The sequence below is a fragment of the Acanthaster planci genome, linkage group LG11 (genome assembly GCF_054643075.1).
Source record: "Acanthaster planci isolate LZ-2023a linkage group LG11, COTS_SCS, whole genome shotgun sequence".
Lineage (NCBI taxonomy): Eukaryota > Metazoa > Echinodermata > Asteroidea > Valvatida > Acanthasteridae > Acanthaster > Acanthaster planci.
In genome coordinates, this window is record NC_141787.1 from 8,541,271 (window position 1) to 8,567,290 (window position 26,020).

Genomic DNA, 26,020 nt, shown 5'->3' on the forward strand with positions numbered 1-26,020 from the left:
CGATGGACGCCATGCCTGAAGCGCCCGGCCCGCTCTCCGCGGGCAACCCCGGACATCCGAACCTCTCGGACCAGGTTTTCCGAAAAAGGCGATTCACCGCGCCGCACAACGCAACCCGCCGGCATGGAGCCGTTTTCGCCCGGGGAAGCGTGTCGGAAATGCACGGCTTTAGAGGGTCCGCGTGCGGCTGCGGCGGGTTTTTTTTTCCCCAAGGACGGCAATTCGCCGCGGAGACACCCTCCCCCCTATAAAAAGGCAAACCAGGGAGTGGGGGTTAAGGTTCAAAACGCTCTCATTAAAATAAGCACGTTTCGGGCCCAACAGACCCCGACGAGAGACTCTCTCGAGAGCCGGGGTGCCTCGCCGACGCGTTGGCAAGTGGGGACGAGTCGGTTTTTGCGCCCGAGTCGGGTCGAAACCGGAGATCCGACCTTTCGCGCACCACCAAGTCCGGGGAAGAAATCTTCAGTGGGCGCCCACGCAACGCCGCCCGTCCGACACCCACAGCGGGACCGGCGCCGCCCGCTGCGAGACTCCGCCCTTGGGCCCGAGGCCCCGGTCCCTACCCGCCCGCTGGCACGTGGCGCCACTCCCATTAGAGCCCTCTTGCAGGGTGCACCTCCGGCCCCTGATTTCAAATCAGGTTTTGGGCGGCCGGATAAGCCTCGCGGCCCGGCAGCGTATCCCCGGCTCTCGCCGGTGGGGCCGAGTCAGTTTTTGCGCCCGAGTCGAAGCGTAACTGGAGATGAGCCCTTTCGCGGTCAAGGAAGTCCGAGGAAGAAATCTTTAGCGGGCACCCACGTAACGCTCCCCGTCCGGCACCCACGGCGGGACCGACGCCGCCCGCTGCCAGATGCCGCACTGGGGCTGGAAGCCATGGTTTTTCCGTGCCGAACAGCTGATCGCGCGATGGCATTGGGACCGACTTGGCAACTCCCCGAGAGCCCTCCTGCGGGATACACTATTAAACGTGGATTTCAAGTCAGTTTGGGGCGGCCGTGTCAGACATGCAGCCCAGCAGCCAATCCTCGGCCTCAGGGAAAGCGCTCGTTTACTCCGCCGTCAGTTCCTCTGCCGAGTCCGAGTGCCGCCGGGCCCGCCGCTGGTACTCCCCGGTCTCCTCCTCCAAGGCCGGTCCGCCCGAGGGCCACCGGGCGGCGCCGGCCGGCTTTCCGCGCTCGACCTCCTCCCCCCGCTGCTGGACCCCACCACCCCTCTCCCAGAAGCCGCTCCCGCAGCAGCGACGTCGTCCGACCCGGCCCGCCAGGATCGGCCCGTCTGCGGCGCGGGCAAATCCCTCGGATCGAAAGCTTTAGTTTTAGCAGATCACAGCAAGCGGCTGCTCTACTGGGCACGACACCCCAATCCATACCCAAGTCGTCTGTAAGTGATCTGGCGTCCCTCTCGAGACGGCGGTTCGGCTTGCGCCGGAGTTCCCGGCCCCCGGGCAGGGGCCGCGGGCGGAGTCGGCCCGGCCCCCCTCCAGGCAAGAGCGGGTGGGCGCTGACGCGGGCCGCGCACCGGCAGAGATTTCGACTTAGAGGCGTTTAGCCGTAATCTCTCGGGTGGTAGTCTCGCACCACCGGCCTCTCGACCGAGCGCCTGAACCAGGGGTCCGAATCTGCGGTTACTCTCGTACTGAGCAGGATTGCCGTGACGGCGACCTCTCATCAGTAGGGTAAAACTACCTGTCTCACGGCGGTCCAAAGCCAGCTCACGTTCCCCATTGGTGGGTGAACAATCCAACGCTTCGCAATGATAGGAAGAGCCGACATCGAAGGATCAAACAGCAACATCGCTATGAACGCTTGGCTGCCACTACCCAGTTATCACTGTGGTAACATTTCTGATACCTCTCGCTTCAAACTGCGAAGCTCAAAAGGATCGATAGGCCACGCTTTCCCGGTCTGTATTCATGCTGAAAATCAGATTCAAACGAGCTTTTGCCCTTTTGCTCCGCGCGAGGTTTCCGTCCTCGCTGAGCTCGCCTTAGGACACCTGCGTTACCCTTTGACAGATGTACCGCCCCAGTCAAAGTCCCCGACTGAAGCTGTCGCCGGAGCGGGTGGCGGCCGGCCGCGTAGCGCCGGAAGACTGGGCCAGCTCCCCGCCTCAACGGCTAAGTAAAGAAACCACGAGAGTAGTGGCATTTCAGCGTCGGGCCTGGGGCCCTCCCACCTATCCCACACCCCTCCGTGTCTCTTCACAAGGTCAGACTAGAGTCAAGCTGATTCTGCCAAGCCCGTTCCCTTGGCTGTGGTTTCGCTAGATAGATAGGGACAGTGGGAATCTCGTTAATCCATTCATGCACGTCATTAATTAGATGACGAGGCATTTGGCTACCTTAAAAGAGTCATAGTTACTCCCGCCGTTTACCCGCACTTCGCTGAATTTCTTCACTTTGACATTCAGAGCACTGGGCAGAAATCACATCGCGTCAGCGCCCCGGCTGCAGACGTCGCGATGCTCTGTTTTTCATTAGACAGTCGGATTCCCCTGGTCCGTACCAGTTCTGAGCCGGCTGCCGGGCGCCGGCCGAAGCGGCCGCAGCGAGGACTGTCCACGAGGCGGGCCCCACGCCGGTCCGGGCTCGCCCAGCGCCCTAGCTCCGGACCAGCCGATTCCAGGGATCCCGCCCCTTAGCAAGAAAAGGAAACTCTTCCCGGGTCCCCGACCGGCGTCTGGGGCTCGCTTGCTTCGCAGATCGGACCGCCAAGGAGGACGTAGGGCTCCGCCTGCGGGTTTGGGAATATTGACCCGATTCCGTTTCGCCCGGGGGGCGAGGCCCCGGCCCCGCGAGGAGGGGGGCGCCCGCCTCAGCTGGGAGCGAAACCTCCCTGGGGCTTAGGATCGACTGACCCATGTACAACTGCTGATCGCATGCAAGCCTTCTCCGCCACTCGGCCCTCGAGGATCTCACTCCAATATTTGCTACTACCACCAAGATCTGCGCCCGCGGCGGCTCCACGCGGCCTGGCGGCCGGCGCTTCGACGCCCACCGCGGCGGCCCTCCTACTCGTCGGGGCGTACCAACCGGCCGGCGGTCCCACTCGCTCTCTGCCCCGACGGCCAGGTGTGGGCGGCACTCTCAGTGCCATTCATTTTCAGGGCTAGTCGACTTCCATGGCCACCGGCCTGCTGCCCGTATTAAGCAACGCCTTTTCTGGGCTCTGATGAGCGTCGGCCCCAAATGCGGCGCCCCAACCCGGCGGGTCCTCTCGCCCGACCTGAGGTCGATGGGTTCGCAATAGGCCTCGGCCTCTCACTCTCTCTCTCGCCTCTCAGGGCCCGCCCGGCGCCTCGGCGGCTGCCAGGAAGGAGGGCTTCCCTCCGCGGCCCTCTCTTCTCTCTCTTGGCGCTGGGCGCCCGCTCCCTCTCCGGCGGTCCACTCGGAGATCTGCCACGGGGCCGGCGGCACTCGGTCCCCGTTGGCCGGGTCCGGGCCTCCCCTTTTTCTTTCTCGGCCTGCCCTGCTTGCCTGGCCTCCTTTCCGGCGCGCTCCCTCGAGGCCGCCTGTGTCTTTCTTGTTCGGTTTGGGGCCACGACCGGCGCTCGTTTGTGGGGCGGATACTCAGCGCCGACCTCCCCCGGGGAACGACCCGCCCGGCCGGTGCCCCTCGCCTACCTGCCTGCCTTGCCCGCAGATCTCCCGTATCATCCTCGCCAGAGAGCGGGGGAAACCTGCGCCGCAACCTACCGGTCTCTTTGGACTCCCCTTGTTGCCGCCTGCAGCCAGTGTCATCGCTGGGGCCTCCCGGCGGGGCGGCGGGCTGCCACTTTTTCCGCACCTCCCGTCCCGGGGCTCTCCGGCAGGGCCGGCCGCGGCCCGGGAGCGGCCTTTCCGACACCTCTGGGCAAGGCCGGGCGGGCCGGCCGACGCTCTTCTGGGCATGAAGGGTCGGGCCGGCCGCGCAGAGAAACGCCGTTAACGGAGCGCCCGGAGGGCCTCCCGGCGGGACGGCGAGCAGCCACTTTCCTTGAGCCGCTACGGAGCGGGGCTTGTCCAGACCCCAGGGGGAATCGCTCCGGAGGCTTGGGCTCCACCCTGCAGGAATTGCCGTATTGTATGGACAATATATGGCTGTACTGATTTCTGGCAGCTGGAGCTGAGCTCCAGACCACCCTCCCCCTATAAATAGGCAAACCAGGGAGTGGGGGTTAAGGTCCGAAACGCTCTCATTGAAATACGCACGTTTTGGGCCCAACCTGTCCCGGGGCAAAGCCTTCTCAGAGGCCTTGGGTGGGCCGGCGAGCCGATGGACGCCATGCCTGAAGCGCCCGGCCCGCTCTCCGCGGGCAACCCCGGACATCCGAACCTCTCGGACCAGGTTTTCCGAAAAAGGCGATTCACCGCGCCGCACAACGCAACCCGCCGGCATGGAGCCGTTTTCGCCCGGGGAAGCGTGTCGGAAATGCACGGCTTTAGAGGGTCCGCGTGCGGCTGCGGCGGGTTTTTTTTCCCCCAAGGACGGCAATTCGCCGCGGAGACACCCTCCCCCCTATAAAAAGGCAAACCAGGGAGTGGGGGTTAAGGTTCAAAACGCTCTCATTAAAATAAGCACGTTTCGGGCCCAACAGACCCCGACGAGAGACTCTCTCGAGAGCCGGGGTGCCTCGCCGACGCGTTGGCAAGTGGGGACGAGTCGGTTTTTGCGCCCGAGTCGGGTCGAAACCGGAGATCCGACCTTTCGCGCACCACCAAGTCCGGGGAAGAAATCTTCAGTGGGCGCCCACGCAACGCCGCCCGTCCGACACCCACAGCGGGACCGGCGCCGCCCGCTGCGAGACTCCGCCCTTGGGCCCGAGGCCCCGGTCCCTACCCGCCCGCTGGCACGTGGCGCCACTCCCATTAGAGCCCTCTTGCAGGGTGCACCTCCGGCCCCTGATTTCAAATCAGGTTTTGGGCGGCCGGATAAGCCTCGCGGCCCGGCAGCGTAACCCCGGCTCTCGCCGGTGGGGCCGAGTCAGTTTTTGCGCCCGAGTCGAAGCGTAACTGGAGATGAGCCCTTTCGCGGTCAAGGAAGTCCGAGGAAGAAATCTTTAGCGGGCACCCACGTAACGCTCCCCGTCCGGCACCCACGGCGGGACCGACGCCGCCCGCTGCCAGATGCCGCACTGGGGCTGGAAGCCATGGTTTTCCGTGCCGAACAGCTGATCGCGCGATGGCATTGGGACCGACTTGGCAACTCCCCGAGAGCCCTCCTGCGGGATACACTATTAAACGTGGATTTCAAGTCAGTTTGGGGCGGCCGTGTCAGACATGCAGCCCAGCAGCCAATCCTCGGCCTCAGGGAAAGCGCTCGTTTACTCCGCCGTCAGTTCCTCTGCCGAGTCCGAGTGCCGCCGGGCACGCCGCTGGTACTCCCCGGTCTCCTCCTCCAAGGCCGGTCCGCCCGAGGGCCACCGGGCGGCGCCGGCCGGCTTTCCGCGCTCGACCTCCTCCCCCCGCTGCTGGACCCCACCACCCCTCTCCCAGAAGCCGCTCCCGCAGCAGCGACGTCGTCCGACCCGGCCCGCCAGGATCGGCCCGTCTGCGGCGCGGGCAAATCCCTCGGATCGAAAGCTTTAGTTTTAGCAGATCACAGCAAGCGGCTGCTCTACTGGGCACGACACCCCAATCCATACCCAAGTCGTCTGTAAGTGATCTGGCGTCCCTCTCGAGACGGCGGTTCGGCTTGCGCCGGAGTTCCCGGCCCCCGGGCAGGGGCCGCGGGCGGAGTCGGCCCGGCCCCCCTCCAGGCAAGAGCGGGTGGGCGCTGACGCGGGCCGCGCACCGGCAGAGATTTCGACTTAGAGGCGTTTAGCCGTAATCTCTCGGGTGGTAGTCTCGCACCACCGGCCTCTCGACCGAGCGCCTGAACCAGGGGTCCGAATCTGCGGTTACTCTCGTACTGAGCAGGATTGCCGTGACGGCGACCTCTCATCAGTAGGGTAAAACTACCTGTCTCACGGCGGTCCAAAGCCAGCTCACGTTCCCCATTGGTGGGTGAACAATCCAACGCTTCGCAATGATAGGAAGAGCCGACATCGAAGGATCAAACAGCAACATCGCTATGAACGCTTGGCTGCCACTACCCAGTTATCACTGTGGTAACATTTCTGATACCTCTCGCTTCAAACTGCGAAGCTCAAAAGGATCGATAGGCCACGCTTTCACGGTCTGTATTCATGCTGAAAATCAGATTCAAACGAGCTTTTGCCCTTTTGCTCCGCGCGAGGTTTCCGTCCTCGCTGAGCTCGCCTTAGGACACCTGCGTTACCCTTTGACAGATGTACCGCCCCAGTCAAAGTCCCCGACTGAAGCTGTCGCCGGAGCGGGTGGCGGCCGGCCGCGTAGCGCCGGAAGACTGGGCCAGCTCCCCGCCTCACCGGCTAAGTAAAGAAACCACGAGAGTAGTGGCATTTCAGCGTCGGGCCTGGGGCCCTCCCACCTATCCCACACCCCTCCGTGTCTCTTCACAAGGTCAGACTAGAGTCAAGCTGATTCTGCCAAGCCCGTTCCCTTGGCTGTGGTTTCGCTAGATAGATAGGCACAGTGGGAATCTCGTTAATCCATTCATGCACGTCATTAATTAGATGACGAGGCATTTGGCTACCTTAAAAGAGTCATAGTTACTCCCGCCGTTTACCCGCACTTCGCTGAATTTCTTCACTTTGACATTCAGAGCACTGGGCAGAAATCACATCGCGTCAGCGCCCCGGCTGCAGACGTCGCGATGCTCTGTTTTTCATTAGACAGTCGGATTCCCCTGGTCCGTACCAGTTCTGAGCCGGCTGCCGGGCGCCGGCCGAAGCGGCCGCAGCGAGGACTGTCCACGAGGCGGGCCCCACGCCGGTCCGGGCTCGCCCAGCGCCCTAGCTCCGGACCAGCCGATTCCAGGGATCCCGCCCCTTAGCAAGAAAAGGAAACTCTTCCCGGGTCCCCGACCGGCGTCTGGGGCTCGCTTGCTTCGCAGATCGGACCGCCAAGGAGGACGTAGGGCTCCGCCTGCGGGTTTGGGAATATTGACCCGATTCCGTTTCGCCCGGGGGGCGAGGCCCCGGCCCCGCGAGGTGGGGGGCGCCCGCCTCCGCTGGGAGCGGAACCTCCCTGGAGCTTAGGATCGACTGACCCATGTACAACTGCTGATCGCATGCAAGCCTTCTCCGCCACTCGGCCCTCGAGGATCTCACTCCAATATTTGCTACTACCACCAAGATCTGCGCCCGCGGCGGCTCCACGCGGCCTGGCGGCCGGCGCTTCGACGCCCACCGCGGCGGCCCTCCTACTCGTCGGGGCGTACCAACCGGCCGGCGGTCCCACTCGCTCTCTGCCCCGACGGCCAGGTGTGGGCGGCACTCTCAGTGCCATTCATTTTCAGGGCTAGTCGACTTCCATGGCCACCGGCCTGCTGCCCGTATTAAGCAACGCCTTTTCTGGGCTCTGATGAGCGTCGGCCCCAAATGCGGCGCCCCAACCCGGCGGGTCCTCTCGCCCGACCTGAGGTCGATGGGTTCGCAATAGGCCTCGGCCTCTCACTCTCTCTCTCGCCTCTCAGGGCCCGCCCGGCGCCTCGGCGGCTGCCAGGAAGGAGGGCTTCCCTCCGCAGCCCTCTCTTCTCTCTCTCTCGGCGCTGGGCGCCTGCTCCCTCTCCGGCGGTCCACTCGGAGATCTGCCACGGGGCCGGCGGCACTCGGTCCCCGTTGGCCGGGTCCGGGCCTCCCCTTTTTCTTTCTCGGCCTGCCCTGCCTGCCTGGCCTCCTTTCCGGCGCGCTCCCTCGAGGCCGCCTGTGTCTTTCTTGTTCGGTTTGGGGGCACGACCGGCGCTCGTTTGTGGGGCGGATACTCAGCGTCGACCTCCCCCGGGGAACGACCCGCCCGGCCGGTGCCCCTCGCCTACCTGCCTGCCTTGCCCGCAGATCTCCCGTATCATCCTCGCCAGAGAGCGGGGGAAACCCGCGCTGCAACCTACCGGTCTCTTTGGACTCCCCTTGTTGCCGCCTGCAGCCAGTGTCCTCGCTGGGGCCTCCCGGCGAGGCGGCGGGCTGCCACTTTTTCCGCACCTCCCGTCCCGGGGCTCTCCGGCAGGGCCGGCCGCGGCCCGGGAGCGGCCTTTCCGACACCTCTGGGCAAGGCCGGGCGGGCCTGCCGACGCTCTTCTGGGCATGAAGGGTCGGGCCGGCCACTTTCCTTGAGCCGCTTCGGAGCGGGGCTTGTCCAGACCCCAGGGGGAATCGCTCCGGAGGCTTGGGCTCCACCCTGCAGGAATTGCCGTATTGTATGGACAATATATGGCTGTACTGATTTGTGGCAGCTGGAGCTGAGCTCCAGACCACCCTCCCCCTATAAATAGGCAAACCAGGGAGTGGGGGTTAAGGTCCAAAACGCTCTCATTGAAATACGCACGTTTTGGGCCCAACCTGTCCCGGGGCAAAGCCCTCTCAGAGGCCTTGGGTGGGCCGGCGAGCCGATGGACGCCATGCCTGAAGCGCCCGGCCCGCTCTCCGCGGGCAACCCCGGACATCCGAACCTCTCGGACCAGGTTTTCCGAAAAAGGCGATTCACCGCGCCGCACCACGCAACCCGCCGGCATGGAGCCGTTTTCGCCCGGGAAAGCATGTCGGAAATGCACGGCTTTAGAGGGTCCGCGTGCGGCTGCGGCGGTTTTTTTTTTCCCGAGGACGGCAATTCGCCGCGGAGACACCCTCCCCCCTATAAAAAGGCAAACCAGGGAGTGGGGGTTAAGGTTCAAAACGCTCTCATTAAAATACGCACGTTTCGGGCCCAACAGACCCCGACGAGAGACGCTCTCGAGAGCCGGGGTGCCTCGCCGACGGGTTGGCAAGTGGGGACGAGTCGGTTTTTGCGCCCGAGTCGGGTCGAAACCGGAGATCCGACCTTTCGCGCACCACCAAGTCCGGGGAAGAAATCTTCAGCGGGCGCCCACGCAACGCCGCCCGTCCGACACCCACAGCGGGACCGGCGCCGCCCGCTGCGAGACTCCGCCCTTGGGCCCGAGGCCCCGGTCCCTACCCGCCCGCTGGCACGTGGCGCCACTCCCATTAGAGCCCTCTTGCAGGGTGCACCTCCGGCCCCGGATTTCAAATCAGGTTTTGGGCGGCCGGATAAGCCTCGCGGCCCGGCAGCGTATCCCCGGCTCTCGCCGGTGGGGCCGAGTCAGTTTTTGCGCCCGAGTCGAAGCGTAACTGGGGATGAGCCCTTTCGCGGTCAAGGAAGTCCGAGGAAGAAATCTTTAGCGGGCACCCACGTAACGCTCCCCGTCCGGCACCCACGGCGGGACCGACGCCGCCCGCTGCCAGATGCCGCACTCGGGCTGGAAGCCATGGTTTTTCCGTGCCGAACAGATGATCGCGCGATGGCATTGGGACCGACTTGGCAACTCCCCGAGAGCCCTCCTGCGGGATACACTATTAAACGTGGATTTCAAGTCAGTTTGGGGCGGCCGTGTCAGACATGCAGCCCAGCAGCCAATCCTCGGCCTCAGGGAAAGCGCTCGTTTACTCCGCCGTCCGTTCCTCTGCCGAGTCCGAGTGCCGCCGGGCACGCCGCTGGTCCTCCCCGGTCTCCTCCTCCAAGGCCGGTCCGCCCGAGGGCCACCGGGCGGCGCCGGCCGGCCCTCCGCGCTCGACCTCCTCCCCCCGCTGCTGGACCCCACCACCCCTCTCCCAGAAGCCGCTCCCGCAGCAGCGACGTCGTCCGACCCGGCCCGCCAGGATCGGCCCGTCTGCGGCGCGGGCAAATCCCTCGGTTCGAAAGCTTTAGTTTTAGCAGATCACAGCAAAGCGGCTGCTCTACTGGCCACGACACCCCAATCCATACCCAAGTCGTCTGCAAGTGATCTGGCGTCCCTCTCGAGACGGCGGTTCGGCTTGCGCCGGAGTTCCCGGCCCCCGGGCAGGGGCCGCGGGCGGAGTCGGCCCGGCCCCCCTCCAGGCAAGAGCGGGTGGGCGCTGACGCGGGCCGCGCACCGGCAGAGATTTCGACTTAGAGGCGTTTAGCCGTAATCTCTCGGGTGGTAGTCTCGCACCACCGGCCTCTCGACCGAGCGCCTGAACCAGGGGTCCGAATCTGCGGTTCCTCTCGTACTGAGCAGGATTGCCGTGACGGCGACCTCTCATCAGTAGGGTAAAACTACCTGTCTCACGGCGGTCCAAAGCCAGCTCACGTTCCCCATTGGTGGGTGAACAATCCAACGCTTCGCAATGATAGGAAGAGTCGACATCGAAGGATCAAACAGCAACATCGCTATGAACGTTTGGCTGCCACTACCCAGTTATCACTGTGGTAACATTTCTGATACCTCTCGCTTCAAACTGCGAAGCTCAAAAGGATCGATAGGCCACGCTTTCACGGTCTGTATTCATGCTGAAAATCAGATTCAAACGAGCTTTTGCCCTTTTGCTCCGCGCGAGGTTTCCGTCCTCGCTGAGCTCGCCTTAGGACACCTGCGTTACCCTTTGACAGATGTACCGCCCCAGTCAAAGTCCCCGACTGAAGCTGTCGCCGGAGCGGGTGGCGGCCGGCCGCGTAGCGCCGGAAGACTGGGCCAGCTCCCCGCCTCACCGGCTAAGTAAAGAAACCACGAGAGTAGTGGCATTTCAGCGTCGGGCCTGGGGCCCTCCCACCTATCCCACACCCCTCCGTGTCTCTTCACAAGGTCAGACTAGAGTCAAGCTGATTCTGCCAAGCCCGTTCCCTTGGCTGTGGTTTCTCTAGATAGATAGGGACAGTGGGAATCTCGTTAATCCATTCATGCACGTCATTAATTAGATGACGAGGCATTTGGCTACCTTAAAAGAGTCATAGTTACTCCCGCCGTTTACCCGCACTTCGCTGAATTTCTTCACTTTGACATTCAGAGCACTGGGCAGAAATCACATCGCGTCAGCGCCCCGGCTGCAGACGTCGCGATGCTCTGTTTTTCATTAGACAGTCGGATTCCCCTGGTCCGTACCAGTTCTGAGCCGGCTGCCGGGCGCCGGCCGAAGCGGCCGCAGCGAGGACTGTCCACGAGGCGGGCCCCACGCCGGTCCGGGCTCGCCCAGCGCCCTAGCTCCGGACCAGCCGATTCCAGGGATCCCGCCCCTTAGCAAGAAAAGGAAACTCTTCCCGGGTCCCCGACCGGCGTCTGGGGCTCGCTTGCTTCGCAGATCGGACCGCCAAGGAGGACGTAGGGCTCCGCCTGCGGGTTTGGGAATATTGACCCGATTCCGTTTCGCCCGGGGGGCGAGGCCCCGGCCCCGCGAGGTGGGGGGCGCCCGCCTCCGCTGGGAGCGGAACCTCCCTGGGGCTTAGGATCGACTGACCCATGTACAACTGCTGATCGCATGCAAGCCTTCTCCGCCACTCGGCCCTCGAGGATCTCACTCCAATATTTGCTACTACCACCAAGATCTGCGCCCGCGGCGGCTCCACGCGGCCTGGCGGCCGGCGCTTCGACGCCCACCGCGGCGGCCCTCCTACTCGTCGGGGCGTACCAACCGGCCGGCGGTCCCACTCGCTCTCTGCCCCGACGGCCAGGTGTGGGCGGCACTCTCAGTGCCATTCATTTTCAGGGCTAGTCGACTTCCATGGCCACCGGCCTGCTGCCCGTATTAAGCTACGCCTTTTCTGGGCTCTGATGAGCGTCGGCCCCAAATGCGGCGCCCCAACCCGGCGGGTCCTCTCGCCCGACCTGAGGTCGATGGGTTCGCAATAGGCCTCGGCCTCTCACTCTCTCTCTCGCCTCTCAGGGCCCGCCCGGCGCCTCGGCGGCTGCCAGGAAGGAGGGCTTCCCTCCGCGGCCCTCTCTTCTCTCTCTCGGCGCTGAGCGCCCGCTCCCTCTCCGGCGGTCCACTCGGAGATCTGCCACGGGGCCGGCGGCACTCGGTCCCCGTTGGCCGGGTCCGGGCCTCCCCTTTTTCTTTCTCGGCCTGCCCTGCTTGCCTGGCCTCCTTTCCGGCGCGCTCCCTCGAGGCCGCCTGTGTCTTTCTTGTTCGGTTTGGGGCCACGACCGGCGCTCGTTTGTGGGGCGGATACTCAGCGCCGACCTCCCCCGGGGAACTACCCGCCCGGCCGGTGCCCCTCGCCTACCTGCCTGCCTTGCCCGCAGATCTCCCGTATCATCCTCGCCAGAGAGCGGGGGAAACCTGCGCCGCAACCTACCGGTCTCTTTGGACTCCCCTTGTTGCCGCCTGCAGCCAGTGTCCTCGCTGGGGCCTCCCTGCGGGGCGGCGGGCTGCCACTTTTTCCGCACCTCCCGTCCCGGGGCTCTCCGGCAGGGCCGGCCGCGGCCCGGGAGCGGCCTTTCCGACACCTCTGGGCAAGGCCGGGCGGGCCGGCCGACGCTCTTCTGGGCATGAAGGGTCGGGCCGGCCACGCAGAGAAACGCCGTTAACGGAGCGCCCGGAGGGCCTCCCGGCGGGACGGCGAGCAGCCACTTTCCTTGAGCCGCTACGGAGCGGGGCTTGTCCAGACCCCAGGGGGAATCGCTCCGGAGGCTTGGGCTCCACCCTGCAGGAATTGCCGTATTGTATGGACAATATATGGCTGTACTGATTTCTGGCAGCTGGAGCTGAGCTCCAGACCACCCTCCCCCTATAAATAGGCAAACCAGGGAGTGGGGGTTAAGGTCCAAAACGCTCTCATTGAAATACGCACGTTTTGGGCCCAACCTGTCCCGGGGCAAAGCCCTCTCAGAGGCCTTGGGTGGGCCGGCGAGCCGATGGACGCCATGCCTGAAGCGCCCGGCCCGCTCTCCGCGGGCAACCCCGGACATCCGAACCTCTTGGACCAGGTTTTCCGAAAAAGGCGATTCACCGCGCCGCACCACGCAACCCGCCGGCATGGAGCCGTTTTCGCCCGGGGAAGCGTGTCGGAAATGCACGGCTTTAGAGGGTCCGCGTGCGGCTGCGGCGGGTTTTTTTTCCCAAGGACGGCAATTCGCCGCGGAGACACCCTCCCCCCTATAAAAAGGCAAACCAGGGAGTGGGGGTTAAGGTTCAAAACGCTCTCATTAAAATAAGCACGTTTCGGGCCCAACAGACCCCGACGAGAGACTCTCTCGAGAGCCGGGGTGCCTCGCCGACGCGTTGGCAAGTGGGGACGAGTCGGTTTTTGCGCCCGAGTCGGGTCGAAACCGGAGATCCGACCTTTCGCGCACCACCAAGTCCGGGGAAGAAATCTTCAGTGGGCGCCCACGCAACGCCGCCCGTCCGACACCCACAGCGGGACCGGCGCCGCCCGCTGCGAGACTCCGCCATTGGGCCCGAGGCAACGGTCCCTACCCGCCCGCTGGCACGTGGCGCCACTCCCATTAGAGCCCTCTTGCAGGGTGCACCTCCGGCCCCGGATTTCAAATCAGCTTTTGGGCGGCCGGATAAGCCTCGCGGCCCGGCAGCGTATCCCCGGCTCTCGCCGGTGGGGCCGAGTCAGTTTTTGCGCCCGAGTCGAAGCGTAACTGGAGATGAGCCCTTTTGCGGTCAAGGAAGTCCGAGGAAGAAATCTTTAGCGGGCACCCACGTAACGCTCCCCGTCCGGCACCCACGGCGGGACCGACGCCGCCCGCTGTCAGATGCCGCACTCGGGCTGGAAGCCATGGTTTTTCCGTGCCGAACAGATGATCGCGCGATGGCATTGGGACCGACTTGGCAACTCCCCGAGAGCCCTCCTGCGGGATACACTATTAAACGTGGATTTCAAGTCAGTTTGGGGCGGCCGTGTCAGACATGCAGCCCAGCAGCCAATCCTCGGCCTCAGGGAAAGCGCTCGTTTACTCCGCCGTCAGTTCCTCTGCCGAGTCCGAGTGCCGCCGGGCACGCCGCTGGTACTCCCCGGTCTCCTCCTCCAAGGCCGGTCCGCCCGAGGGCCACCGGGCGGCGCCGGCCGGCCCTCCGCGCTCGACCTCCTCCCCCCGCTGCTGGACCCCACCACCCCTCTCCCAGAAGCCGCTCCCGCAGCAGCGACGTCGTCCGACCCGGCCCGCCAGGATCGGCCCGTCTGCGGCGCGGGCAAATCCCTCGGTTCAAAAGCTTTAGTTTTAGCAGATCACAGCAAAGCGGCTGCTCTACTGGGCACGACACCCCAATCCATACCCAAGTCGTCTGCAAGTGATCTGGCGTCCCTCTCGAGACGGCGGTTCGGCTTGCGCCGGAGTTCCCGGCCCCCGGGCAGGGGCCGCGGGCGGAGTCGGCCCGGCCCCCCTCCAGGCAAGAGCGGGTGGGCGCTGACGCGGGCCGTGCACCGGCAGAGATTTCGACTTAGAGGCGTTTAGCCGTAATCTCTCGGGTGGTAGTCTCGCACCACCGGCCTCTCGACCGAGCGCCTGAACCAGGGGTCCGAATCTGCGGTTCCTCTCGTACTGAGCAGGATTGCCGTGACGGCGACCTCTCATCAGTAGGGTAAAACTACCTGTCTCACGGCGGTCCAAAGCCAGCTCACGTTCCCCATTGGTCGGTGAACAATCCAACGCTTCGCAATGATAGGAAGAGCCGACATCGAAGGATCAAATAGCAACATCGCTATGAACGCTTGGTTGCCACTACCCCGTTATCACTGTGGTAACATTTCTGATACCTCTCGCTTCAAACTGCGAAGCTCAAAAGGATCGATAGGCCACGCTTTCACGGTCTGTATTCATGCTGAAAATCAGATTCAAACGAGCTTTTGGCCTTTTGCTCCGCGCGAGGTTTCCGTCCTCGCTGAGCTCGCCTTAGGACACCTGCGTTACCCTTTGACAGATGTACCGCCCCAGTCAAAGTCCCCGACTGAAGCTGTCGCCGGAGCGGGTGGCGGCCGGCCGCGTAGCGCCGGAAGACTGGGCCAGCTCCCCGCCTCACCGGCTAAGTAAAGAAACCACGAGAGTAGTGGCATTTCAGCGTCGGGCCTGGGGCCCTCCCACCTATCCCACACCCCTCCGTGTCTCTTCACAAGGTCAGACTAGAGTCAAGCTGATTCTGCCAAGCCCGTTCCCTTGGCTGTGGTTTTGCTAGATAGATAGGGACAGTGGGAATCTCGTTAATCCATTCATGCACGTCATTAATTAGATGACGAGGCATTTGGCTACCTTAAAAGAGTCATAGTTACTCCCGCCGTTTACCCGCACTTCGCTGAATTTCTTCACTTTGACATTCAGAGCACTGGGCAGAAATCACATCGCGTCAGCGCCCCGGCTGCAGACGTCGCGATGCTCTGTTTTTCATTAGACAGTCGGATTCCCCTGGTCCGTACCAGTTCTGAGCCGGCTGCTGGGCGCCGGCCGAAGCGGCCGCAGCGAGGACTGTCCACGAGGCGGGCCCCACGCCGGTCCGGGCTCGCCCAGCGCCCTAGCTCCGGACCAGCCGATTCCAGGGATCCCGCCCCTTAGCAAGAAAAGGAAACTCTTCCCGGGTCCCCGACCGGCGTCTGGGGCTCGCTTGCTTCGCAGATCGGACCGCCGAGGAGGACGTAGGGCTCCGCCTGCGGGTTTGGGAATATTGACCCGATTCCGTTTCGCCCGGGGGGCGAGGCCCCGGCCCCGCGAGGTGGGGGGCGCCCGCCTCCGCTGGGAGCGGAACCTCCCTGGGGCTTAGGATCGACTGACCCATGTACAACTGCTGATCGCATGCAAGCCTTCTCCGCCACTCGGCCCTCGAGGATCTCACTCCAATATTTGCTACTACCACCAAGATCTGCGCCCGCGGCAGCTCCACGCGGCCTGGCGGCCGGCGCTTCGACGCCCACCGCGGCGGCCCTCCTACTCGTCGGGGCGTACCAACCTGCCGGCGGTCCCACTCGCTCTCTGCCCCGACGGCCAGGTGTGTGCGGCACTCTCAGTGCCATTCATTTTCAGGGCTAGTCGACTTCCATGGCCACCGGCCTGCTGCCCGTATTAAGCTACGCCTTTTCTGGGCTCTGATGAGCGTCGGCCCCAAATGCGGCGCCCCAACCCGGCGGGTCCTCTCGCCCGACCTGAGGTCGATGGGTTCGCAATAGGCCTCGGCCTCTCACTATCTCTCTCGCCTCTCAGGGCCCGCCCGGCGCCTCGGCGGCTGCCAGGAAGGAGGGCTTCCCTCCGCGGCCCTCTCTTCTCTCTCTCGGCGCTGAGCGCCCGCTCCCTCTCCGGCGGTCCACTCGGAGATCTGCCACGGGGCCGGCGGCACTCGGTCCCCGTTGGCCGGGTCCGGGCCTCCCCTTTTTCTTTCTCGGCCTGCCCTGCTTGCCTGGCCTCCTTTCCGGCGCGCTCCCTCGAGGCCGCCTGTGTCTTTCTTGTTCGGTTTGGGGCCACGACCGGCGCTCGTTTGTGGGGCGGATACTCAGCGCCGACCTCCCCCGGGGAACGACCCGCCCGGCCGGTGCCCCTCGCCTACCTGCCTGCCTTGCCCGCAGATCTCCCGTATCATCCTCGCCAGAGAGCGGGGGAAACCTGCGCCGCAACCTACCGGTCTCTTTGGACTCCCCTTGTTGCCGCCTGCAGCCAGTGTCATCGCTGGGGCCTCCCGGCGGGGCGGCGGGCTGCCACTTTTTCCGCACCTCCCGTCCCGGGGCTCTCCGGCAGGGCCGGCCGCGGCCCGGGAGCGGCCTTTCCGACACCTCTGGGCAAGGCCGGGCGGGCCGGCCGACGCTCTTCTGGGCATGAAGGGTCGGGCCGGCCACGCAGAGAAACGCCGTTAACGGAGCGCCCGGAGGGCCTCCCGGCGGGACGGCGAGCAGCCACTTTCCTTGAGCCGCTACGGAGCGGGGCTTGTCCAGACCCCAGGGGGAATCGCTCCGGAGGCTTGGGCTCCACCCTGCAGGAATTGCCGTATTGTATGGACAATATATGGCTGTACTGATTTCTGGCAGCTGGAGCTGAGCTCCAGACCACCCTCCCCCTATAAATAGGCAAACCAGGGAGTGGGGGTTAAGGTCCAAAACGCTCTCATTGAAATACGCACGTTTTGGGCCCAACCTGTCCCGGGGCAAAGCCCTCTCAGAGGCCTTGGGTGGGCCGGCGAGCCGATGGACGCCATGCCTGAAGCGCCCGGCCCGCTCTCCGCGGGCAACCCCGGACATCCGAACCTCTCGGACCAGGTTTTCCGAAAAAGGCGATTCACCGCGCCGCACCACGCAACCCGCCGGCATGGAGCCGTTTTCGCCCGGGGAAGCGTGTCGGAAATGCACGGCTTTAGAGGGTCCGCGTGCGGCTGCGGCGGGTTTTTTTTCCCAAGGACGGCAATTCGCCGCGGAGACACCCTCCCCCCTATAAAAAGGCAAACCAGGGAGTGGGGGTTAAGGTTCAAAACGCTCTCATTAAAATAAGCACGTTTCGGGCCCAACAGACCCCGACGAGAGACTCTCTCGAGAGCCGGGGTGCCTCGCCGACGCGTTGGCAAGTGGGGACGAGTCGGTTTTTGCGCCCGAGTCGGGTCGAAACCGGAGATCCGACCTTTCGCGCACCACCAAGTCCGGGGAAGAAATCTTCAGCGGGCGCCCACGCAACGCCGCCCGTCCGACACCCACAGCGGGACCGGCGCCGCCCGCTGCGAGACTCCGCCCTTGGGCCCGAGGCCCCGGTCCCTACCCGCCCGCTGGCACGTGGCGCCACTCCCATTAGAGCCCTCTTGCAGGGTGCACCTCCGGCCCCGGATTTCAAATCAGCTTTTGGGCGGCCGGATAAGCCTCGCGGCCCGGCAGCGTATCCCCGGCTCTCGCCGGTGGGGCCGAGTCAGTTTTTGCGCCCGAGTCGAAGCGTAACTGGAGATGAGCCCTTTCGCGGTCAAGGAAGTCCGAGGAAGAAATCTTTAGCGGGCACCCACGTAACGCTCCCCGTCCGGCACCCACGGCGGGACCGACGCCGCCCGCTGCCAGATGCCGCACTCGGGCTGGAAGCCATGGTTTTTCCGTGCCGAACAGATGATCGCGCGATGGCATTGGGACCGACTTGGCAACTCCCCGAGAGCCCTCCTGCGGGATACACTATTAAACGTGGATTTCAAGTCAGTTTGGGGCGGCCGTGTCAGACATGCAGCCCAGCAGCCAATCCTCGGCCTCAGGGAAAGCGCTCGTTTACTCCGCCGTCAGTTCCTCTGCCGAGTCCGAGTGCCGCCGGGCACGCCGCTGGTACTCCTTGGTCTCCTCCTCCAAGGCCGGTCCGCCCGAAGGCCACCGGGCGGCGCCGGCCGGCTTTCCGCGCTCGACCTCCTCCCCCCGCTGCTGGACCCCACCACCCCTCTCCCAGAAGCCGCTCCCGCAGCAGCGACGTCGTCCGACCCGGCCCGCCAGGATCGGCCCGTCTGCGGCGCGGGCAAATCCCTCGGTTCGAAAGCTTTAGTTTTAGCAGATCACAGCAAAGCGGCTGCTCTACTGGGCACGACACCCCAATCCATACCCAAGTCGTCTGCAAGTGATCTGGCGTCCCTCTCGAGACGGCGGTTCGGCTTGCGCCGGAGTTCCCGGCCCCCGGGCAGGGGCCGCGGGCGGAGTCGGCCCGGCCCCCCTCCAGGCAAGAGCGGGTGGGCGCTGACGCGGGCCGCGCACCGGCAGAGATTTCGACTTAGAGGCGTTTAGCCGTAATCTCTCGGGTGGTAGTCTCGCACCACCGGCCTCTCGACCGAGCGCCTGAACCAGGGGTCCGAATCTGCGGTTACTCTCGTACTGAGCAGGATTGCCGTGACGGCGACCTCTCATCAGTAGGGTAAAACTACCTGTCTCACGGCGGTCCAAAGCCAGCTCACGTTCCCCATTGGTGGGTGAACAATCCAACGCTTCGCAATGATAGGAAGAGCCGACATCGAAGGATCAAACAGCAACATTGCTGTGAACGCTTGGCTGCAACTACCCAGTTATCACTGTGGTAACATTTCTGATACCTCTCGCTTCAAACTGCGAAGCTCAAAAGGATCGATAGGCCACGCTTTCACGGTCTGTATTCATGCTGAAAATCAGATTCAAACGAGCTTTTGCCCTTTTGCTCCGCGCGAGGTTTCCGTCCTCGCTGAGCTCGCCTTAGGACACCTGCGTTACCCTTTGACAGATGTACCGCCCCAGTCAAAGTCCCCGACTGAAGCTGTCGCCGGAGCGGGTGGCGGCCGGCCGCGTAGCGCCGGAAGACTGGGCCAGCTCCCCGCCTCACCGGCTAAGTAAAGAAACCACGAGAGTAGTGGCATTTCAGCGTCGGGCCTGGGGCCCTCCCACCTATCCCACACCCCTCCGTGTCTCTTCACAAGGTCAGACTAGAGTCAAGCTGATTCTGCCAAGCCCGTTCCCTTGGCTGTGGTTTCGCTAGATAGATAGGGACAGTGGGAATCTCGTTAATCCATTCATGCACGTCATTAATTAGATGACGAGGCATTTGGCTACCTTAAAAGAGTCATAGTTACTCCCGCCGTTTACCCGCACTTCGCTGAATTTCTTCACTTTGACATTCAGAGCACTGGGCAGAAATCACATCGCGTCAGCGCCCCGGCTGCAGACGTCGCGATGCTCTGTTTTTCATTAGACAGTCGGATTCCCCTGGTCCGTACCAGTTCTGAGCCGGCTGCTGGGCGCCGGCCGAAGCGGCCGCAGCGAGGACTGTCCACGAGGCGGGCCCCAGGCCGGTCCGGGCTCGCCCAGTGCCCTAGCTCCGGACCAGCCGATTCCAGGGATCCCGCCCCTTAGCAAGAAAAGGAAACTCTTCCCGGGTCCCCGACCGGCGTCTGGGGCTCGCTTGCTTCGCAGATCGGACCGCCAAGGAGGACGTAGGGCTCCGCCTGCGGGTTTGGGAATATTGACCCGATTCCGTTTCGCCCGGGGGGCGAGGCCCCGGCCCCGCGAGGAGGGGGGCGCCCGCCTCCGCTGGGAGCGGAACCTCCCTGGGGCTTAGGATCGACTGACCCATGTACAACTGCTGATCGCATGCAAGCCTTCTCCGCCACTCGGCCCTCGAGGATCTCACTCCAATATTTGCTACTACCACCAAGATCTGCGCCCGCGGCGGCTCCACGCGGCCTGGCGGCCGGCGCTTCGACGCCCACCGCGGCGGCCCTCCTACTCGTCGGGGCGTACCAACCGGCCGGCGGTCCCACTCGCTCTCTGCCCCGACGGCCAGGTGTGGGCGGCACTCTCAGTGCCATTCATTTTCAGGGCTAGTCGACTTCCATGGCCACCGGCCTGCTGCCCGTATTAAGCAACGCCTTTTCTGGGCTCTGATGAGCGTCGGCCCCAAATGCGGCGCCCCAACCCGGCGGGTCCTCTCGCCCGACCTGAGGTCGATGGGTTCGCAATAGGCCTCGGCCTCTCACTCTCTCTCTCGCCTCTCAGGGCCCGCCCGGCGCCTCGGCGGCTGCCAGGAAGGAGGGCTTCACTCCGCGGCCCTCTCTTCTCTCTCTCGGCGCTGAGCGCCCGCTCCCTCTCCGGCGGTCCACTCGGAGATCTGCCACGGGGCCGGCGGCACTCGGTCCCCGTTGGCCGGGTCCGGGCCTCCCCTTTTTCTTTCTCGGCCTGCCCTGCTTGCCTGGCCTCCTTTCCGGCGCGCTCCCTCGAGGCCGCCTGTGTCTTTCTTGTTCGGTTTGGGGCCACGACCGGCGCTCGTTTGTGGGGCGGATACTCAGCGCCGACCTCCCCCGGGGAACGACCCGCCCGGCCAGTGCCCCTCGCCTACCTGCCTGCCTTGCCCGCAGATCTCCCGTATCATCCTCGCCAGAGAGCGGGGGAAACCTGCGCCGCAACCTACCGGTCTCTTTGGACTCCCCTTGTTGCCGCCTGCAGCCAGTGTCATCGCTGGGGCCTCCCGGCGGGGCGGCGGGCTGCCACTTTTTCCGCACCTCCCGTCCCGGGGCTCTCCGGCAGGGCCGGCCGCGGCCCGGGAGCGGCCTTTCCGACACCTCTGGGCAAGGCCGGGCGGGCCGGCCGACGCTCTTCTGGGCATGAAGGGTCGGGCCGGCCACGCAGAGAAACGCCGTTAACGGAGCGCCCGGATGGCCTCCCGGTGGGACGGCGAGCAGCCACTTTCCTTGAGCCGCTACGGAGCGGGGCTTGTCCAGACCCCAGGGGGAATCGCTCCGGAGGCTTGGGCTCCACCCTGCAGGAATTGCCGTATTGTATGGACAATATATGGCTGTACTGATTTGTGGCAGCTGGAGCTGAGCTCCAGACCACCCTCCCCCTATAAATAGGCAAACCAGGGAGTGGGGGTTAAGGTCCAAAACGCTCTCATTAAAATACGCACGTTTTGGGCCCAACCTGTCCCGGGGCAAAGCCCTCTCAGAGGCCTTGGGTGGGCCGGCGAGCCGATGGACGCCATGCCTGAAGCGCCCGGCCCGCTCTCCGCGGGCAACCCCGGACATCCGAACCTCTCGGACCAGGTTTTCCGAAAAAGGCGATTCACCGCGCCGCACCACGCAACCCGCCGGCATGGAGCCGTTTTCGCCCGGGGAAGCGTGTCGGAAATGCACGGCTTTAGAGGGTCCGCGTGCGGCTGCGGCGGGTTTTTTTTCCCAAGGACGGCAATTCGCCGCGGAGACACCCTCCCCCCTATAAAAAGGCAAACCAGGGAGTGGGGGTTAAGGTTCAAAACGCTCTCATTAAAATACGCACGTTTCGGGCCCAACAGACCCCGACGAGAGACGCTCTCGAGAGCCGGGGTGCTCGCCGACGGGTTGGCAAGTGGGGACGAGTCGGTTTTTGCGCCCGAGTCGGGTCGAAACCGGAGATCCGACCTTTCGCGCACCACCAAGTCCGGGGAAGAAATCTTCAGCGGGCGCCCACGCAACGCCGCCCGTCCGACACCCACAGCGGGACCGGCGCCGCCCGCTGCGAGACTCCGCCCTTGGGCCCGAGGCCCCGGTCCCTACCCGCCCGCTGGCACGTGGCGCCACTCCCATTAGAGCCCTCTTGCAGGGTGCACCTCCGGCCCCGGATTTCAAATCAGGTTTTGGGCGGCCGGATAAGCCTCGCGGCCCGGCAGCGTATCCCCGGCTCTCGCCGGTGGGGCCGAGTCAGTTTTTGCGCCCGAGTCGAAGCGTAACTGGGGATGAGCCCTTTCGCGGTCAAGGAAGTCCGAGCAAGAAATCTTTAGCGGGCACCCACGTAACGCTCCCCGTCCGGCACCCACGGCGGGACCGACGCCGCCCGCTGCCAGATGCCGCACTCGGGCTGGAAGCCATGGTTTTTCCGTGCCGAACAGCTGATCGCGCGATGGCATTGGGACCGACTTGGCAACTCCCCGAGAGCCCTCCTGCGGGATACACTATTAAACGTGGATTTCAAGTCAGTTTGGGGCGGCCGTGTCAGACATGCAGCCCAGCAGCCAATCCTCGGCCTCAGGGAAAGCGCTCGTTTACTCCGCCGTCAGTTCCTCTGCCGAGTCCGAGTGCCGCCGGGCACGCCGCTGGTCCTCCCCGGTCTCCTCCTCCAAGGCCGGTCCGCCCGAGGGCCACCGGGCGGCGCCGGCCGGCCCTCCGCGCTCGACCTCCTCCCCCCGCTGCTGGACCCCACCACCCCTCTCCCAGAAGCCGCTCCCGCAGCAGCGACGTCGTCCGACCCGGCCCGCCAGGATCGGCCCGTCTGCGGCGCGGGCAAATCCCTCGGGTCGAAAGCTTTAGTTTTAGCAGATCACAGCAAGCGGCTGCTCTGCTGGGCACGACACCCCAATCCATACCTAAGTCGTCTGTAAGTGATCTGGCGTCCCTCTCGAGACGGCGGTTCGGCTTGCGCCGGAGTTCCCGGCCCCCGGGCAGGGGCCGCGGGCGGAGTCGGCCCGGCCCCCCTCCAGGCAAGAGCGGGTGGGCGCTGACGCGGGCTGCGCACCGGCAGAGATTTCGACTTAGAGGCGTTTAGCCGTAATCTCTCGGGTGGTAGTCTCGCACCACCGGCCTCTCGACCGAGCGCCTGAACCAGGGGTCCGAATCTGCGGTTCCTCTCGTACTGAGCAGGATTGCCGTGACGGCGACCTCTCATCAGTAGGGTAAAACTACCTGTCTCACGGCGGTCCAAAGCCAGCTCACGTTCCCCATTGGTGGGTGAACAATCCAACGCTTCGCAATGATAAGAGCCGACATCGAAGGATCAAACAGCAACATCGCTATGAACGCTTGGCTGCAACTACCCAGTTATCACTGTGGTAACATTTCTGATACCTCTCGCTTCAAACTGCGAAGCTCAAAGGGATCGATAGGCAACGCTTTCACGGTCTGTATTCATGCTGAAAATCAGATTCAAACGAGCTTTTGCCCTTTTGCTCCGCGCGAGGTTTCCGTCCTCGCTGAGCTCGCCTTAGGACACCTGCGTTACCCTTTGACAGATGTACCGCCCCAGTCAAAGTCCCCGACTGAAGCTGTCGCCGGAGCGGGTGGCGGCCGGCCGCGTAGCGCCGGAAGACTGGGCCAGCTCCCCGCCTCACCGGCTAAGTAAAGAAACCACGAGAGTAGTGGCATTTCAGCGTCGGGCCTGGGGCCCTCCCACCTATCCCACACCCCTCCGTGTCTCTTCACAAGGTCAGACTAGAGTCAAGCTGATTCTGCCAAGCCCGTTCCCTTGGCTGTGGTTTCGCTAGATAGATAGGGACAGTGGGAATCTCGTTAATCCATTCATGCACGTCATTAATTAGATGACGAGGCATTTGGCTACCTTAAAAGAGTCATAGTTACTCCCGCCGTTTACCCGCACTTCGCTGAATTTCTTCACTTTGACATTCAGAGCACTGGGCAGAAATCACATCGCGTCAGCGCCCCGGCTGCAGACGTCGCGATGCTCTGTTTTTCATTAGACAGTCGGATTCCCCTGGTCCGTACCAGTTCTGAGCCGGCTGCTGGGCGCCGGCCGAAGCGGCCGCAGCGAGGACTGTCCACGAGGCGGGCCCCAGGCCGGTCCGGGCTCGCCCAGCGCCCTAGCTCCGGACCAGCCGATTCCAGGGATCCCGCCCCTTAGCAAGAAAAGGAAACTCTTCCCGGGTCCCCGACCGGCGTCTGGGGCTCGCTTGCTTCGCAGATCGGACCGCCAAGGAGGACGTAGGGCTCCGCCTGCGGGTTTGGGAATATTGACCCGATTCCGTTTCGCCCGGGGGGCGAGGCCCCGGCCCCGCGAGGTGGGGGGCGCCCGCCTCCGCTGGGAGCGGAACCTCCCTGGGGCTTAGGATCGACTGACCCATGTACAACTGCTGATCGCATGCAAGCCTTCTCCGCCACTCGGCCCTCGAGGATCTCACTCCAATATTTGCTACTACCACCAAGATCTGCGCCCGCGGCGGCTCCACGCGGCCTGGCAGCCGGCGCTTCGACGCCCACCGCGGCGGCCCTCCTACTCGTCGGGGCGTACCAACTGGCCGGCGGTCCCACTCGCTCTCTGCCCCGACGGCCAGGTGTGGGCGGCACTCTCAGTGCCATTCATTTTCAGGGCTAGTCGACTTCCATGGCCACCGGCCTGCTGCCCGTATTAAGCTACGCCTTTTCTGGGCTCTGATGAGCGTCGGCCCCAAATGCGGCGCCCCAACCCGGCGGGTCCTCTCGCCCGACCTGAGGTCGATGGGTTCGCAATAAGCCTCGGCCTCTCACTCTCTCTCTCGCCTCTCAGGGCCCGCCCGGCGCCTCGGCGGCTGCCAGGAAGGAGGGCTTCCCTCCGCGGCCCTCTCTTCTCTCTCTCGGCGCTGAGCGCCCGCTCGCTCTCCGGCGGTCCACTCGGAGATCTGCCACGGGGCCGGCGGCACTCGGTCCCCGTTGGCCGGGTCCGGGCCTCCCCTTTTTCTTTCTCGGCCTGCCTGCCTGCCTGGCCTCCTTTCCGGCGCGCTCCCTCGAGGCCGCCTGTGTCTTTCTTGTTTGGTTTGGGGCCACGACCGGCGCTCGTTTGTGGGGCGGATACTCAGCGCCGACCTCCCCCGGGGAACGACCCGCCCGGCCGGTGCCCCTCGCCTACCTGCCTGCCTTGCCCGCAGATCTCCCGTATCATCCTCGCCAGAGAGCGGGGGGAACCTGCGCCGCAACCTACCAGTCTCTTTGGACTCCCCTTGTTGCCGCCTGCAGCCAGTGTCCTCGCTGGGGCCTCCCGGCGGGGCGGCGAGCTGCCACTTTTTCCGCACCTCCCGTCCCGGGGCTCTCCGGCAGGGCCGGCCGCGGCCCGGAAGCGGCCTTTCCGACACCTCTGGGCAAGGCCGGGCGGGCCGGCCGACGCTCTTCTGGGCATGAAGGGTCGGGCCGGCCGCGCAGAGAAACGCCGTTAACGGAGCGCCCGGAGGGCTTCCCGGCGGGACGGCGAGCAGCCACTTTCCTTGAGCCGCTCCAGAGCGGGGCTTGTCCAGACCCCAGGGGGAATCGCTCCGGAGGCTTGGGCTCCACCCTGCAGGAATTGCCGTATTGTATGGACAATATATGGCTGTACTGATTTCTGGCAGCTGGAGCTGAGCTCCAGACCACCCTCCCCCTATAAATAGGCAAACCAGGGAGTGGGGGTTACGGTCCAAAACGCTCTCATTGAAATACGCACGTTTTGGGCCCAACTTGTCCCGGGGCAAAGCCCTCTCAGAGGCCTTGGGTGGGCCGGCGAGCCGATGGACGCCATGCCTGAAGCGCCCGGCCCGCTCTCCGCGGGCAACCCCGGACATCCGAACCTCTCGGACCAGGTTTTCCGAAAAAGGCGATTCACCGCGCCGCACAACGCAACCCGCCGGCATGGAGCCGTTTTCGCCCGGGGAAGCATGTCGGAAATGCACGGCTTTAGAGGGTCCGCGTGCGGCTGCGGCGGGTTTTTTTCCCAAGGACGGTAATTCGCCGCGCAGACACCCTCCCCCCTATAAAAAGGCAAACCAGGGAGTGGGGGTTAAGGTTCAAAACGCTCTCATTAAAATACGCACGTTTCGGGCCCAACAGACCCCGACGAGAGACGCTCTCGAGAGCCGGGGTGCCTCGCCGACGCGTTTGCAAGTGGGGACGAGTCGGTTTTTGCGCCCGAGTCGGGTCGAAACCGGAGATCCGACCTTTCGCGCACCACCAAGTCCGGGGAAGAAATCTTCAGCGGGCGCCCACGCAATGCCGCCCGTCCGACACCCACAGCGGGACCGGCGCCGCCAGCTGCGAGACTCCGCCCTCGGGCCCGAGGCCCCGGTCCCTACCC

The 26,020-nt window shown here is 64.6% G+C and overlaps 6 pseudogenes; all 6 read right to left on the reverse strand.

Moving 5' to 3' along the window:
• Positions 1-1,291: 1,291 nt before the first annotated feature.
• On the reverse strand, positions 1,292-2,649 carry LOC147797410 (large subunit ribosomal RNA; annotated as a pseudogene).
• A 2,895-nt stretch (positions 2,650-5,544) lies between these two features.
• LOC147797411 (large subunit ribosomal RNA) lies at positions 5,545-6,902 on the reverse strand (annotated as a pseudogene).
• Positions 6,903-9,738: 2,836 nt separating this feature from the next.
• On the reverse strand, positions 9,739-11,097 carry LOC147797412 (large subunit ribosomal RNA; annotated as a pseudogene).
• Positions 11,098-13,991: 2,894 nt separating this feature from the next.
• On the reverse strand, positions 13,992-15,350 carry LOC147797413 (large subunit ribosomal RNA; annotated as a pseudogene).
• Positions 15,351-18,244: 2,894 nt separating this feature from the next.
• On the reverse strand, positions 18,245-19,570 carry LOC147797414 (large subunit ribosomal RNA; annotated as a pseudogene).
• Positions 19,571-22,496: 2,926 nt separating this feature from the next.
• LOC147797415 (large subunit ribosomal RNA) lies at positions 22,497-23,851 on the reverse strand (annotated as a pseudogene).
• Positions 23,852-26,020: the final 2,169 nt, after the last annotated feature.